This window comes from Delphinapterus leucas, chromosome 2, assembly GCF_059928025.1.
Source record: "Delphinapterus leucas isolate spDelLeu-1000000601 "Yukka" chromosome 2, BTC_Dleu_Yukka2, whole genome shotgun sequence".
Lineage (NCBI taxonomy): Eukaryota > Metazoa > Chordata > Mammalia > Artiodactyla > Monodontidae > Delphinapterus > Delphinapterus leucas.
In genome coordinates, this window is record NC_143130.1 from 129,159,970 (window position 1) to 129,174,162 (window position 14,193).

Below are 14,193 nucleotides of genomic sequence, written 5' to 3' on the forward strand. Positions count from 1 at the left end.
GGAGACACGACGACCCAAAATCTATGGGATGCAAAAAAGCAGCTCTAAGAGGGTAGTTTATAGCAATAAAATCGTACCTTAAGAAAACAGGAAACATCTCGAATAAACAACCTAACCTTGCACCTAAAGCAATTAGAGAAAGAAGAACAAAAAAAACCCCAAAGTTAGCAGAAGGAAAGAAATCATAAAAATCAGATCAGAAATAAATGAAAAAGAAATGAAGGAAATGATAGCAAAGATCAATAAAACTAAAAGCTGGTTCTTTGAGAAGATAAACAAAATTGATAAACCATTAGCCAGACTCATCAAGAAAAAAAGGGAGAAAACTCAAATCAATAGAATTATAAATGAAAAAGGAGAAGTAACAAATGACACTGCTGAAACAGAAAAGATCATGAGAGATTACTACAAGCAACTCTATGCCAATAAAATGGAGAACCTGGAGGAAATGGACACATTCTTAGAAATGCACAACCTGCCAAGACTGAATCAGGAAGAAATAGAAAATATGAACAGACCAATCACAAGCACTGAAATTGAAACTGTGATTAAAAATCTTTCAACAAACAAAAGCCCAGGACCAGATGGCTTCACAGGCGAATTCTATCAAACATTTAGACAAGAGCTAACACCTATCCTTCGCAAACTCTTCCAAAATACAGCAGAGGGAGGAACACTCCCAAACTCATTCTACGAGGCCACCATCACCTTGATACCAAAACCATACAAGGATGTCACAAAGAAAGAAAACTACAGGCCAATATCACTGATGAACATAGATGCAAAAATCCTCAACAAAATACTAGCAAACAGAATCCAACAGCACATTAAAAGGATCATACACCATGATCAAGTGGGGTTTATTCCAGGAATGCAAGGATTCTTCAATATATGCAAAACAATCAATGTGATACACCATATTAACAAATTGAAGGAGAAAAACTATTTGGTCATCTCAATAGATGCAGAGAAAGCTTTCGAGAAAATTCAACACCAATTTATGGTAAAAACCCTGCAGAAAGTAGGCATAGAGGGAACTTTCATCAACATAATAAAGGCCATATATGACAAACCCACAGCCAACATCGTCTTCAATGGTGAAAAACTGAAAGCATTTCCACTAAGATCAGGAACAAGACAAGGTTGCACCCTCTCACCACTCTTATTCAACATAGTTTTGGAAGTTTTAACCACAGCAATCAGAGAAGAAAAGGAAATAAAAGAATCCAAATCAGAAAAGAAGAAGTAAAGCTGTCACTGTTTGCAGATCACATGATAATATACATAGAGAAACCTAAAGATGCTACCAGAAAGCTACTACAGCTAATCAATGAATTTGGTAAAGTAGCAGGATACAAAATTAATGCAAAGAAATATCTGGTATTCCTATACACTAATGATGAAAAATCTGAAAGTGAAATCAAGAAAACTCTCCCATTTACCATTGCAACAAAAAGAATAACATATCAAGGAATAAACCTACCTAAGGAGACAAAAGACCTGTATGCAGAAAATTATAAGACACTGATGAAAGAAATTAAAGATGATACAAATAGATGGAGAGATATACTATGTGCTTGGATTGAAAGAATCAACATTGTGAAAATGCCTCTACTACCCAAATCAATCTACAGAGTCAATGCCATCCCTATCAAACTACCACTGGTATTTTTCACTGAACTAGAACAAAAAATTTCACAATTTGTATGGAAACACAAAAGACCCCAAATAGCCAAAGCAATCTTGAGAACGAAAAACGGAGCTGGAGGAATCAGGCTCCCTGACTTCAGACTATACTACAAAGCTACAGTAATCAAGACAATATGGTACTGGCACAAAAACAGAAAGATAGATCAATGGAACAGGATAGAAAGCCCAGAGATAAACCCAGGCACATATGGTCACCTTATCTTTGATAAAGGAGGCAGGAATGTACAGTGGAGAAAGGACAGCCTCTTCAATAAGTGTTGCTGGGATAAATGGACAGGTACATGTAAAAGTATGAGATTAGATCTCTCCATAACACCATACACAAAAATAAGCTCAAAATGGATTAAAGACCTAAATGTAAGGCCAGAAACTATCAAACTCTTAGAGGAAAACATAGGCAGAACACTCTATGACATAAATCACAGCAAGATCCTTTTTGACCCACCTCCTAGAGAAATGGAAATAAAAACAAAAATAAACAAATGGGACCTAATGAAACTTCAAAGCTTTTGCACAGCAAAGGAAACCATAAAGAAGACCAAAAGACAACCCTCAGAATGGGAGAAAATATTTGCAAATGAAGCAACTGACAAAGGATTAATCTCCAAAATTTATAAGCAGCTCATGCAGCTCAATAATAAAAAAACAAACAACCCAATCCAAAAATGGGCAGAAGGCCTAAATATACATTTCTGCAAAGAAGATATACAGACTGCCAACAAACACATGAAAGAATGCTCAACTTCATTAATCATTAGAGAAATGCAAATCAAAACTACAATGAGATATCATCTCACACCAGTCAGAATGGCCATCATCAAAAAATCTAGAAACAATAAATGCTGGAGAGGGTGTGGAGAAAAGGGAACCCTCTTGCACTGTTGGTGGGAATGTAAATTGATACATCCACTGTGGAAAACAGTATGGAGGTTCCTTAAAAAAGTACAAGTAGAACTACCATATGACCCAGCAATCCCACTACTGGGCATATACCCTGAGAAAACCATAATTCAAAAACAGTCATGTACCAAAATGTTCATTGCAGCTCTATTTACAATAGCCTGGAGATGGAAACAACCTAAGTGTCCATCATCGGATGAATGGATAAAGAAGATGTGGCACATATATACAATGGAATATTACTCAGCCATAAAAAGAAATGAAATTGAACTATTTGTAATGAGGTGGATAGACCTAGAGTCTGTCATACAGAGTGAAGTAAGTCAGAAAGAGAAAGACAAATACCATATGCTAACACATACATATGGAATTTAAGAAAAAAAAATGTCATGAAGAACCTAGAGGTAAGACAGGAATAAAGACACAGACCTACTAGAGAATGGACTTGAGGACATGGGGAGGGGGAAGGGTAAGCTGTGACAAAGCGAGAGAGAGGCATGGACATATATACACTACCAAACGTAAGGTAGATAGCTAGTGGGAAGCAGTCGCATAGCACAGGGAGATCAGCTCGGTGCTTTGTGACCACCTGGATGGGTGGGATAGGGAGGGTGGGAGGGAGGGAGACGCAAGAGGGAAGAGATATGGGAACATATGTATATGTATAACTGATTCACGTTGTTATAAAGCAGAAACTAACACACCATTGTAAAGCAATTATACTCCAATAAAGATGTAAAAAAAAAAAAAGCAAAGCAATAAAAAATTTTGAAAATACAAGGGCAAATACAGTGCAAATAATTGACAATATGGTAACTGTGTACTTAATTGTGGTAGCGATTAAGGATGGCTTATTAGGTGACCACTAAAAGAGCAGTAAGTATGGAAACAAAAAAATAAAAGTCTGAGGAGCAGAATTTACCTGGGAAAATTTGGAACAAAGAGAAACCATGACATATTCTAGTCTTCATGTCCAGTTACATTTATATTGTCTCTTCTTCCATGCATCAAAGAAAACAGATAAGATGTAGCTATGAAAGATTTCTCATAATAACTGGGGTGTTTCTTCTTCATTTCTGTCTATTCTTTGCACTTAGTGAACATTAACAAAACAGGTTGTGTTTATTCTGTGATTGTTTATTCATATGTGTTGCCTTTTTCTTCAACTGGAATTTTTGTGAGTTCTTCATAGGTTACCATGAAATCTTTAAATGTTATCCCCCCAAAGCAGTTTCCACCCCTGAAAATATGGTTTACAGCTGGTCCTTGGGCTTTTAGTAGATTTTCATATATTGTATATTCTTAGAAAAAGTTATGGGAATGCATTTATGTAATCAGATTCTAACAAAATATGTATACAAAGTAGGGTTAGATTCTCAGATTCTAACTTAAAATATGTATACAAAGTAGGGTTAGATTCTCTGTATGCTAATTAAAATTTGCTTTTCACCATTAATCTGATTCACCACTAATCTACTGCACAATAATTTAGTATCATGGTGAAAATGAGATCATGCATTCAATAATATTTACTGAGCAGGTATGAGCAGAAAGGCCTCCTTCCAGGCATTTTGAATGCATCAGTAAACAAAATAGATGGGGATTCTTATCTGCATGAGTTTTTGCTTAATTCTAGTAAGGAGAGACAGACAACAAACAACATGTGTGAGGCAGAACAGTGGCTACTCAGAGATGTCCGTACCCTAATCCCTAGAACCTGCAAATAAGTTACTCTACACGGCAAAAAGGACTTTGCAGATAAAATTAGGGTTGTGGGCCTTATAATAGGGAGTTTGTCTTGATTTATCTGGAGAACCCATCTAATTAAATAAGCCTGTAATAAAGAACTGTTTCTGGTTGTAAGTGGAAGAGAGATGACGCAGAAAGGGAAGTCAGAGATATTCCACATCTTAGAAGTATTTTATGAGCAATTGCTGGCTCTGAGACATAGGGAACCACATGTAAGAACTGGAGAAAGGATTCTAGGATCTAAGGGTGGCCCCAGTTGACAGCCAGCAAGGTCAATGAGACCTCAGTTCCATCAGCACATGGAATTGAATTGTGCCAAGACCCTGAATGAGCTTGGAAGTCTATTCTTCCCAATGCCTCCTGAGAAAAGCCCAGGTGATGAACACTTTGATTTCAGCCTTATGAAATCCAGAGCACAGAAACCAGCAGGTCAATCTGGACTTTTGACATACAAAATGGTGAGATAATAAATTTGTCTTGTATGAAGCAAGCCGCTACATCTGTGGTAATTTGTCCTGACAACAATAGAAAGCTAATACAAAATTCATAATAAATAAGTAAATTAGATAATCTATTAGAAGGTATTAAATGATCTAGGAAAAATTAAAATTAATGCAAGGTCAGAGAAATCAGGAATGCTTGTATGAGGAGACTGGGCAGATGGAGCATTAAATAGGTGGCCAGGTTGGTCCTCATCAAGAAGGTGAGATTTGAACAAAGGAGGTAAGAATGTTGGCCAAGTTGATGTAATGAGAGAAGTCTCTTCTGACAGAGGTACCTGCTGGTGGAAAGACTCTAATGCAGACCTGGTGTCTCTGAGGAACAGCAAGGAGCCTTGTGTAGCTGGAGCGGAGTGAGTTGGGGCTGGACAGGGTAGGTGGAGGTGAGATCAGAACATCTGCTGTCTCAGCCCTTGGAAACTTGAGCTTGTACTCTGAGCAAAATAGAAATCCACTGAAAGGTTTTGAGTGAATGAGTGATATGATCTAATTTAAAAATTTCTAGACCAATCTCGCTGCTGTATTGGGAACAGGCTGTTAGGGGAGCAGGAAAAGAAGCCAAGAAATTTGTTCAGAGGTCCACAATTTGTTCATTTATCCACACAAACGATTGTAATTGTTTAAATTAAGGTAGAGAAAATAAGGATGATGAGAAGGGATCCTTTTCTGGAAACATTTTTTTTAATTTACATATAAGAGTTAAGGGGTTCTTTTTCTAGGAAGCTTCTGTGACACACCTAGATAGCTTTACTTAATTATCATAACACTTCATGCTATTTTCATAGCACTTATCACACTACACTGATCTGAAATGAGCTGTTTACTCTTTCTCTCCTGCTAGACTTCAAGCTGGACCCTTAGAAAGGCAACTGCATATTTTCAGGTGAGCCTAATAACAAGCTACATGCTGCCAGCCCTATTTCTAACCTGTACTGCAGGTACAATCCAGGCTTTTAAGAAGAGTTATCTTTTATGACATACTAGAAGTACTCCAGGCCACTTCTCTCAGAAGCTATATATCATTTCAAACAACTTAGATGATACCTAGATGTGAAAATAAGATTCATATTATTTTAATTTGTTTTTCAGTAAAAAGAAAAACCACAGGAATAGTATAATCACCACTAGAAAGACAGTCCAAATGGAATATCATTTCCTGGATTTTAACTCACTGTTTTTCCATCCTTGGATTGGAGCATTCTAAAGAAAAAGCCTAGAACAATCCAATAAAAGTTGGTAGTGGCAGAATATTTACATATCACTGAGGAGTAAGCTGCAAAAAACTTCCAAAGCCATGAAGTATGTGTAACAACTGATTTCTGGTCAATAATAAGCAGCATAGTCATTACAGACTATAAGTTTGATTCTGTTTAATAAACTACCTTTTTTTTTTTCTGCCCTGCCCATATTCTAACAAGAACAAAAGCCAACTAATATTTGCTGTCTTCAAACAGGAGACTTGTCAGGATGTGAGCAAGGACCATTTTGCACTCTAACCACTGGTTAGAAGACGTACCTGTAAATTAATCTCCAGCACTAACAGCTTTAACAATTTAGTACCCAGAGAAGCATAATTAATCCAGAGTAAGCCTTGGTTTGCTATAGCTTACTTAAGAGGAAGATGAAAGATTTAAAAAAAAGAAAGAAAAATGGTGAGAAAGTTATCACTACTTTCCAGTCTTCGCAAATTTTATGAGCAGCAGTGTTAAAGGTCATTCAAAGAAACCAAGAGATTATTTGTCCTTCTCTTTCAATTCTATTGTACTGATTTGATAATGGAATTTACCGGTTTTCCTTTTGTTTTTATATATTTGAGGTTCACTTCCTCACTCTTTTTAACGTTTATCTTTGTAACAACCTTATAAGAAGCGATTTCAGACAGCAAATGATGTACCAACTATAATTATTTGCACAAGAGATATTTGACCACAGTTTATGTGGGAGGAAAGACGAATCTCTTCTGGGAGTGGGAGTAATCAGAAAAGGGACATTTGTGAGTTGCAAAGAGAAATATAAGATAATATTAATTAATCTCCATATAATTATGATAGAAGTTTCTTTCTTCCCCCCATGAGAGAGGAGTTCACAATTAGACAGAAAAAGTTAAAAATATCTGCAAGCCTTGAATGTGCACTACAGAATACAATGCTGTTGGGAAAAAGGAAATTATGGCATGCAAAAGAGTGGTTTGTGTAGTTGGATTGGAACATGCTAGAATGTTTTGGAACTAAGGCCATTTTCTTCTAAGTCCAGGTAGGGAGATTGTAGTCAAATCTCATATGCCTTAAAATGATTAAGTACAAGTTTATCCAAACTTTTGATCCCCATCACTTAAATTTCATTACATCTCTGGAACCTTAACAGTCGGTATTGGGAAAAAAAAAAAAAACTTAAACTGAAAAACTCATATAAGGCCAGAGGATAGGAAACTAAAGCATGAGGAAATGAAAAATGTTAATTGGTAGTAGGCTCATGAAGGATTAGGTAAGAAAAATGTCAGCAGTAATCTATGTGGAAAGCAGGAAGATCACAGCCATCTGCTCTATTGGTTTGTCAAATTCATGCATTCTGCCTATAGGTTGCCTATGCAGTGCTATGTTCCAGGCACTGTTACATGTATTAACTCCTCCTCACAATGACCCTAAGAAGTAGGTACTCTTATTAGGGATATTACCATTTTACAGATTATAGAAACTCAAAGCTAAGTTAAGAAGCTTACCTAAAGTCCCAATGCAGTCCAGTTCCCATTTTGTTTGGTAATATTTTCTGGAAGGAAGAAGGAAAATGCAACCATCAAAGTGCTCACAACTGTTTTCAGTTTGTTTGATATAAAGTGTCTGTGAGTCTCCATGGGAAAGAAGGATGAAAAATGTGAGGCAGTGAAAAGCATGAGACAGAAAGTTCTACAGACTACTACTTAGAAGAAAAACAAAATAGAAATGAAAATATTTCAAGTGGCAAAAATACTTTTAAAATGTTGTAGATGGCTGATAATGTCTAATGCAGTAAAATAAATTATTTTGACAGTAGATTTGCTGAGAAAGAGACAGGCTGGAATGAAAAGGGTCCTCTAGGCTGTCACCAATTCCAGACTTCTGAATTTCCCTGGGAAAGAGGCCCTGAGGTTTACAGATACTACTGATGTACACACACAAACCAAACCACACGTTGCTCATACAATTTCAAGGTGAGCTTTGGGGAAAAGGCCTTTTGAGATAAACAGTTTTGCATTCATCTGTTGGAGTAGGTAATCGAGAGGACTTGACCACTGGTTGACCTGTGAACTGGACCAGGGAAATCGGAGGCTCCTCAGCCCCTCCCCTGCCCTTGGAATGCACACTCTATTGTTCCCACAGTCGGAGCTGTTGCAAGGACACAGCCTTGAGAGAGTAATGTGTTCCTGAGACCATCTAGGCTGTGTACAGCGACTAAACCCATTAAAACCTCTATATAAACTTTTAAGATTCTGCAGGACAGGTGTGGATATCTACCGGTCTTGTGGCTGCCAAAGACAAGCTGGTAAATTTCCTGGCTCATTAAACCTGCAACCTACCAATCTGGAGTGCTCTGCCTCTTCCTTCAGTCTATCCTTACCCTCTGAATATGGGAGCCAGTTTGCAAACCAACCTCATCCTTTATCACAAGACATGTGGTCTTTGAAAGCTGAATATATTACAAATAACGGACTCTCTCAGAGATTCATTAATGTGCTTTTTAAAACTATCAACATCTCATCAAAATTTCTTTTGATTTTTTCAAAACCGTTTGTTAGTCCAGAAAATTGTATAGTGTCAAAACCTTTTTATTTCATGTGAATAATAGTATTCTATGAGGCTGATTGAGCCTTTGAACTATATTTCAGTGTTTCAGGCCGATATTAAACTTGGCCTATCAATATTAAACCTCTATCCAATGGCAAAAGTTTTCACTAGACTGCAAAATATTTGACTAGAAGTGAACATTAGACATCAAGAAAAGCACATTCTTAAATTCCTGGTACGCAGGCTAGAATCTGTGCCTGCCTAATTTTTGAGGTTGTGAGCATGTCCTTTAACAAAATTAAGCTCATAAAATGTTTATTAAGCCCCTACTTTGTTTTATGTATTGCATTAAATGACTAAGGATGGAAAAGACTTCATTTCTGCTTCTAAGGGGAAGGGTAGTGGTAACAATGGAAGTTACATGAAAAAGGGAAATGAAAAAATAACTAAAGGCATTGCCTATGTCCTCAATGATTCTATGAGAGAAGGATTACAAAATGTCTACAAAATAATTGGAGGGAGTAAACCACTTACAAGGAAAACACAAACACAAGGTAATAGATTGGCCAGCCTGCTTGATGATCTATTCATCACAAGCAATAATAAACCAAAATGCCCTGTTCTATATGCAAAGAAACAAAAGTTGCAAAAGGACATTAAGCAAGCAAGAGAACAGAGTGGAGAGTTAGTGAAACAGTTGTGACAATGGCAAGTTTAGATATGTGTTAGGAACAGAGAGAAGGGAAGCTTTAGTTCTGTCATCAATGTCATCCACAATAAACAGTGCTATGTCACAGACTGTTTTAAGTTCCAAGGAAGGAGAGAAAAGGAATAGATGCATGCTCTCTAGGACTTGAAAGTCTATTCAGAAGATGACATTTATAAAATGATAAGTAGCATTTCTTAAGGCCAAAAGAAAATGATAAATTTTCCTACAGGAATTAAGAGAAGTGTGAAATTTCAGTGGAATAAGGTAGTGTGGAAAGACTTTGCATGCCATGGAGTTACAGACCTTGGGTACTATTAATCTCCTTATCCTTAATCAAATTTCTTCACTTCCATAAGTTCCATGTACATGGTAGTCAAGACCACTGGCTAGAAACAAATAGCATCCGTTACAAGTTTTGTGTCCTTGGCCATATAGCATCATTTCTAAGACTAAGTATCCTCAACATAGTATGAAAATGATAAAATGCACACTTCACTAGTTTTCATAGATTCATTTTTAGATTAGTTTTTAGAATTAAATTATATAATTCATTAAAAATCCCTAGTATATACCAATGTGTTTAATAAACATTAGCTACTAATGGCAAGAATTAATACTCTTTGCTAAATTACAAATCAGTGCTTAGAAATAAATTTCTTTATATATATATATATATATATACACACAGACATAAGAAAATGGAAATAAATAGATCCAGATTAAACACTTGCTGATTCATTAATTCAAGTAAAAAATAAACAAAAGCATTGCTAGAGCTCTACAAAAATGCTAACGCACACTGTACCTGGGGATATAAAACCTGCGTAGCTTGGGGTTTTCAAAATTACTTTCTTTGATTCATATTTCATTGTATACATCACTACTATGTTGAACATTTGACCATTATTAAGATTTATGAAGTTCTGTCCTGATTTAAATTCATACCATATAACCAAGAGCCCAACAAAAATTTAGATGCAACAAAACAGATACTGAAAAAGAGATGAAAGCAAGTCAAAAGAGCAATAATTAAGATTAATGCAATCGTCATTTTTACTAACATTGTAAAGATTCAAATTTAATTCTATGACAAATAAAAAAACATAAAAGAAGAATCCATTTTTGTTCAGAGAATCTTTAGTTAAAATGTAAATGTTTGTGTATATTTACCTATAAATTTGGGTATTTTTATTAGGGTCACTTGTTTAGTTCACTCATTCTCTTTAAAACTAATGAACTAATGTCATTATTCTGACATGACGAAACCCATTTTGAAAAGTCTTTATTTAATAAACCCAAATGGATCCAAGAGCAGAGCAATCTTCACACCAATAACTCTTTAAGTGTATGGATGATTTTGGTTGTTAACAAACAAAGAAGAAGCCTGGATTAATCAATAGAGTTGTTTTCTGATTAACAAACTCAAAGATCTATCATTGCCTCATAATCATGGAGAGCAAACACTCTCATACATATGATAATTTAACCAATTTTAGGCATTCTACCTTGTTGAAAATGTGTTCTATATACATATTATATAGAATTTAGGTATCAACATTTATACATATATTCATACTCAACATAGAGTAAATTAAAGTATTTTATTCTTCAAGATTTATTTTCCAGTTTTATTCTAATATAGAAAGGCTCTTCTTTCATTGCAAATGTGCCAATCCTGCTAACCCCATAAGAATTACTGTATAAATCTTAACAGAATACACTCAAGGCCTTGTACAAAATGGACTTTCCTTCACAAATTGTAAAGTCCCAAAAGTACTGTGCACAAATAAAGTAAGCAGTCACCACCATGGTTGAATTTGAAGGAAATAAGAGGATTTCCAGGTTGAAAGGTTCATTTAGTCAAAATATCTTCATAGCCAGTTTATCAGACTACCTAAAATTTCACCAGTAGAGATTTACTCCCTTGTAATTATGTAACCCAGCTTCTGACTCATTAAAAGTAAAACAAACATGGCTTTAGTAAGAAAAACATATGCAGACATCACTTATTAACATCTTACTGCAATTTGCTTTCTTACCTCACTTTCCAAACATTATATCTAACTGGTATGAATGAATAGAACCTAGGTCTGAGAGAACAGGAAGAATATTAGATCTGAAATGCTGTCAAGGAAATCAGCTCATTGGGGAGGGTTTATTTGTCCAAAAAACATTATGCTGCTATAATCTAAGTACCCAATGAATTCTGGGGACAGAAACTGGAATAATATTCAGTTCCTGCCCTATAGGGAGATTGTAGATTAAAGAAGGATTAAAGAGATGTTAAAGGAAAATTAAATTAAAGAGGGATTCAGACACATAGGTAAATAGTTCCAGTTTATTTTTAAGAAGTGCCACTTTGAGCAAGTCATTCACTTATATATAGGTACATCAGTTATTCATCTGCCAGTGTTGGAATTGGTTTTTATGCTGATACTTAGATGTTAAGAAAAACTATTGGGATTGACAAAGGGATATCAGCAAGGGAAAGAGTATTCCTGGCTTAAGTGGTATTAAATGCAAAGGTACAGGGAAATAAATACACTGCCCCCATGTTATCAATATTGCTCACATGAGAGAATAATTTAGCAAAAGGGGGCTTTCTCTTGGTCTTATGAAGGATTTAGATATTGAAAGGCCAAATAAGAAGTCAAAGGCCATGCCTCAAAAAAAGTAAGATAGTCAGGATCCTTAAACATGTTTCTAGTAATCATAAGAAAAAATGTATAAAATATTTCTTAAAGTAATCTTCTTTTAAATAACATACCTGAGCACAGAAGAATGAATTTGATTAACTGGACTTAGGACTCTTGTATTCTTATTCCTATCAGTCAAGACCCTTCCTGACATATTCCTTACACAGGTTCACTGCTCATTTCTATATGCTTAGTAAAATTTTAGCATCAAGTAAATTTAGTTAATTTTTTAAAAATCATGTAAATAAAATATACCATATCTCTCAATATATACAAGAAAGAACAAGACTATTATTCAGTAAAATGCACTGAATATTCAAATTTAAATTGATAGTTATAGAATTGGTTTGATAATTGAATAAGGGATAAGAAATATTTTTCTGTAAGCATTATTTTTGAGGGACAAGGAGGACCCTTCTCTGGGGTTAGGCATACTTACTAAAAGCTGAGACATTTTTAAGGCTATACATGCAGCATTCATATATGAAGAAGGATAATCCAAAGTTATACAAAGGTAATAAGACATAAGTGAATAAACAATAGAAATAAGAAATTATTAAAAGGGTGATGGGCTCTGAATATAAGAAAGATTACTGGGCAAATTATATGAGTGGGGTTTGAATGGAAGAAAGAACAAAACAGATACTGGATATATGATCAAATAATCCAAACTCTGCCCATATATATGCATATACTTGTATGTAACATATATAGTAACAATTTATAACCAATTTTTAAAAATTACTTTCAGAATAATTATTTTAAATTGAAAGTCACATGAGCAATTCAAGTTTGATAATTGACAAGGCATCAATTCACATGAATCTTTTCAGAAATAAATCTAGTAAAGTAACATGGCCATGTAACCAGATAAAGATGGATGATAAAGAGTTCAAATGTAAAGGAAAGAAACAGACTGGGTCTAAGAAAGTTCCTAGTATTCTACGTTATTTTAAGCATGACAGTATCTATTGTGATTCCAATAAATTCTACATTTGGGAAAAATTACACAATGAATTAATATGAAGGGTGATTTAGATCTTTAACCTTAAGGATAGTAAAAGTGAGAAAAAAGCAGGGGAGGAGAGGAGATAGGAAAGAAGGGAATCAGAAAGGAGTCATCCAAATACATGTCGGCATTTTCTTCTTGGTGTTTAAAACACAGGCACTAAAATTTAAAGCAGATGAGAAGGTAAACATTTGGCCAGATGGGCTCAGTTGTATGCAAGTCTCTGACCATTTTAAGAATCCTATTTTCATTGTAATTCTTTCTTCATGAAGCCATAAGTACTACAGATTTTGAGAAATGAAAAGACCCTTATTTTTAATATCAGGCACTAATTTTATAAGGACTTCTATTTTCCTTAGATATAAAAGCAAAGTCTGTATATATGTAAACATATACATATATATTTTATAGCCATGATAGCACAAGCTCTATTTCTTCCATGAGGAAGAAGAAACATGTATGGTGCTTCTTCTCTGGAGACATTTTGATTTCTGTTGTTTTACATCCACTTATGTGCAAGGAAAACATAGCCACTAAAAAAATAAAACTAACTGAGAAGTGTGGTAAAGCAAATAGACTGCAGAATGGAGAACAAGATAGGAAGGGAGCCCCCTATGTTTCTCCTAGAGAGAACTCACATTATAGCAAAATGTTACATTTTACATGGACATTCAATAACCCCTAATGCAATCTGTTAAAAAAAGAAAAGACAGATCCAAAATGGAGTCACCTGTGCTAAGCCCTACATAAGCAAATTAAGACTTAATACCCAACCTAATTTCAATTACAACCTCCTCCCGGAATACAGTCTTAACCAGTCAGTCTAAAATTTTCTGGTCAGCACAAATGAGGTAATCCGCTACATAGATTGCCTAAACCTAAAAAAATCTGCTCTTTTCCCCCTTTGCCTATAAAAACCTTCCATGTTGTACAGCTCCTTGGAGCTCCTCTCTACTTGCTAGCTAGGATGCTGCCCCATTCATGACTTGCTCAAAAGCCAATCATATCTTCAAATTTACTTGGTTGAAATTTTGTTACTTAACAAATCTGAGCATCTATCTTTGAAACTATATACAAGCTCCTGTGTCCCTGTCTTTTGAAATAAAAGGCTTTTGCTTTAGTCTTCTAGGCCTCCCCCAAGTCTCAAAAGGCTGGCTCA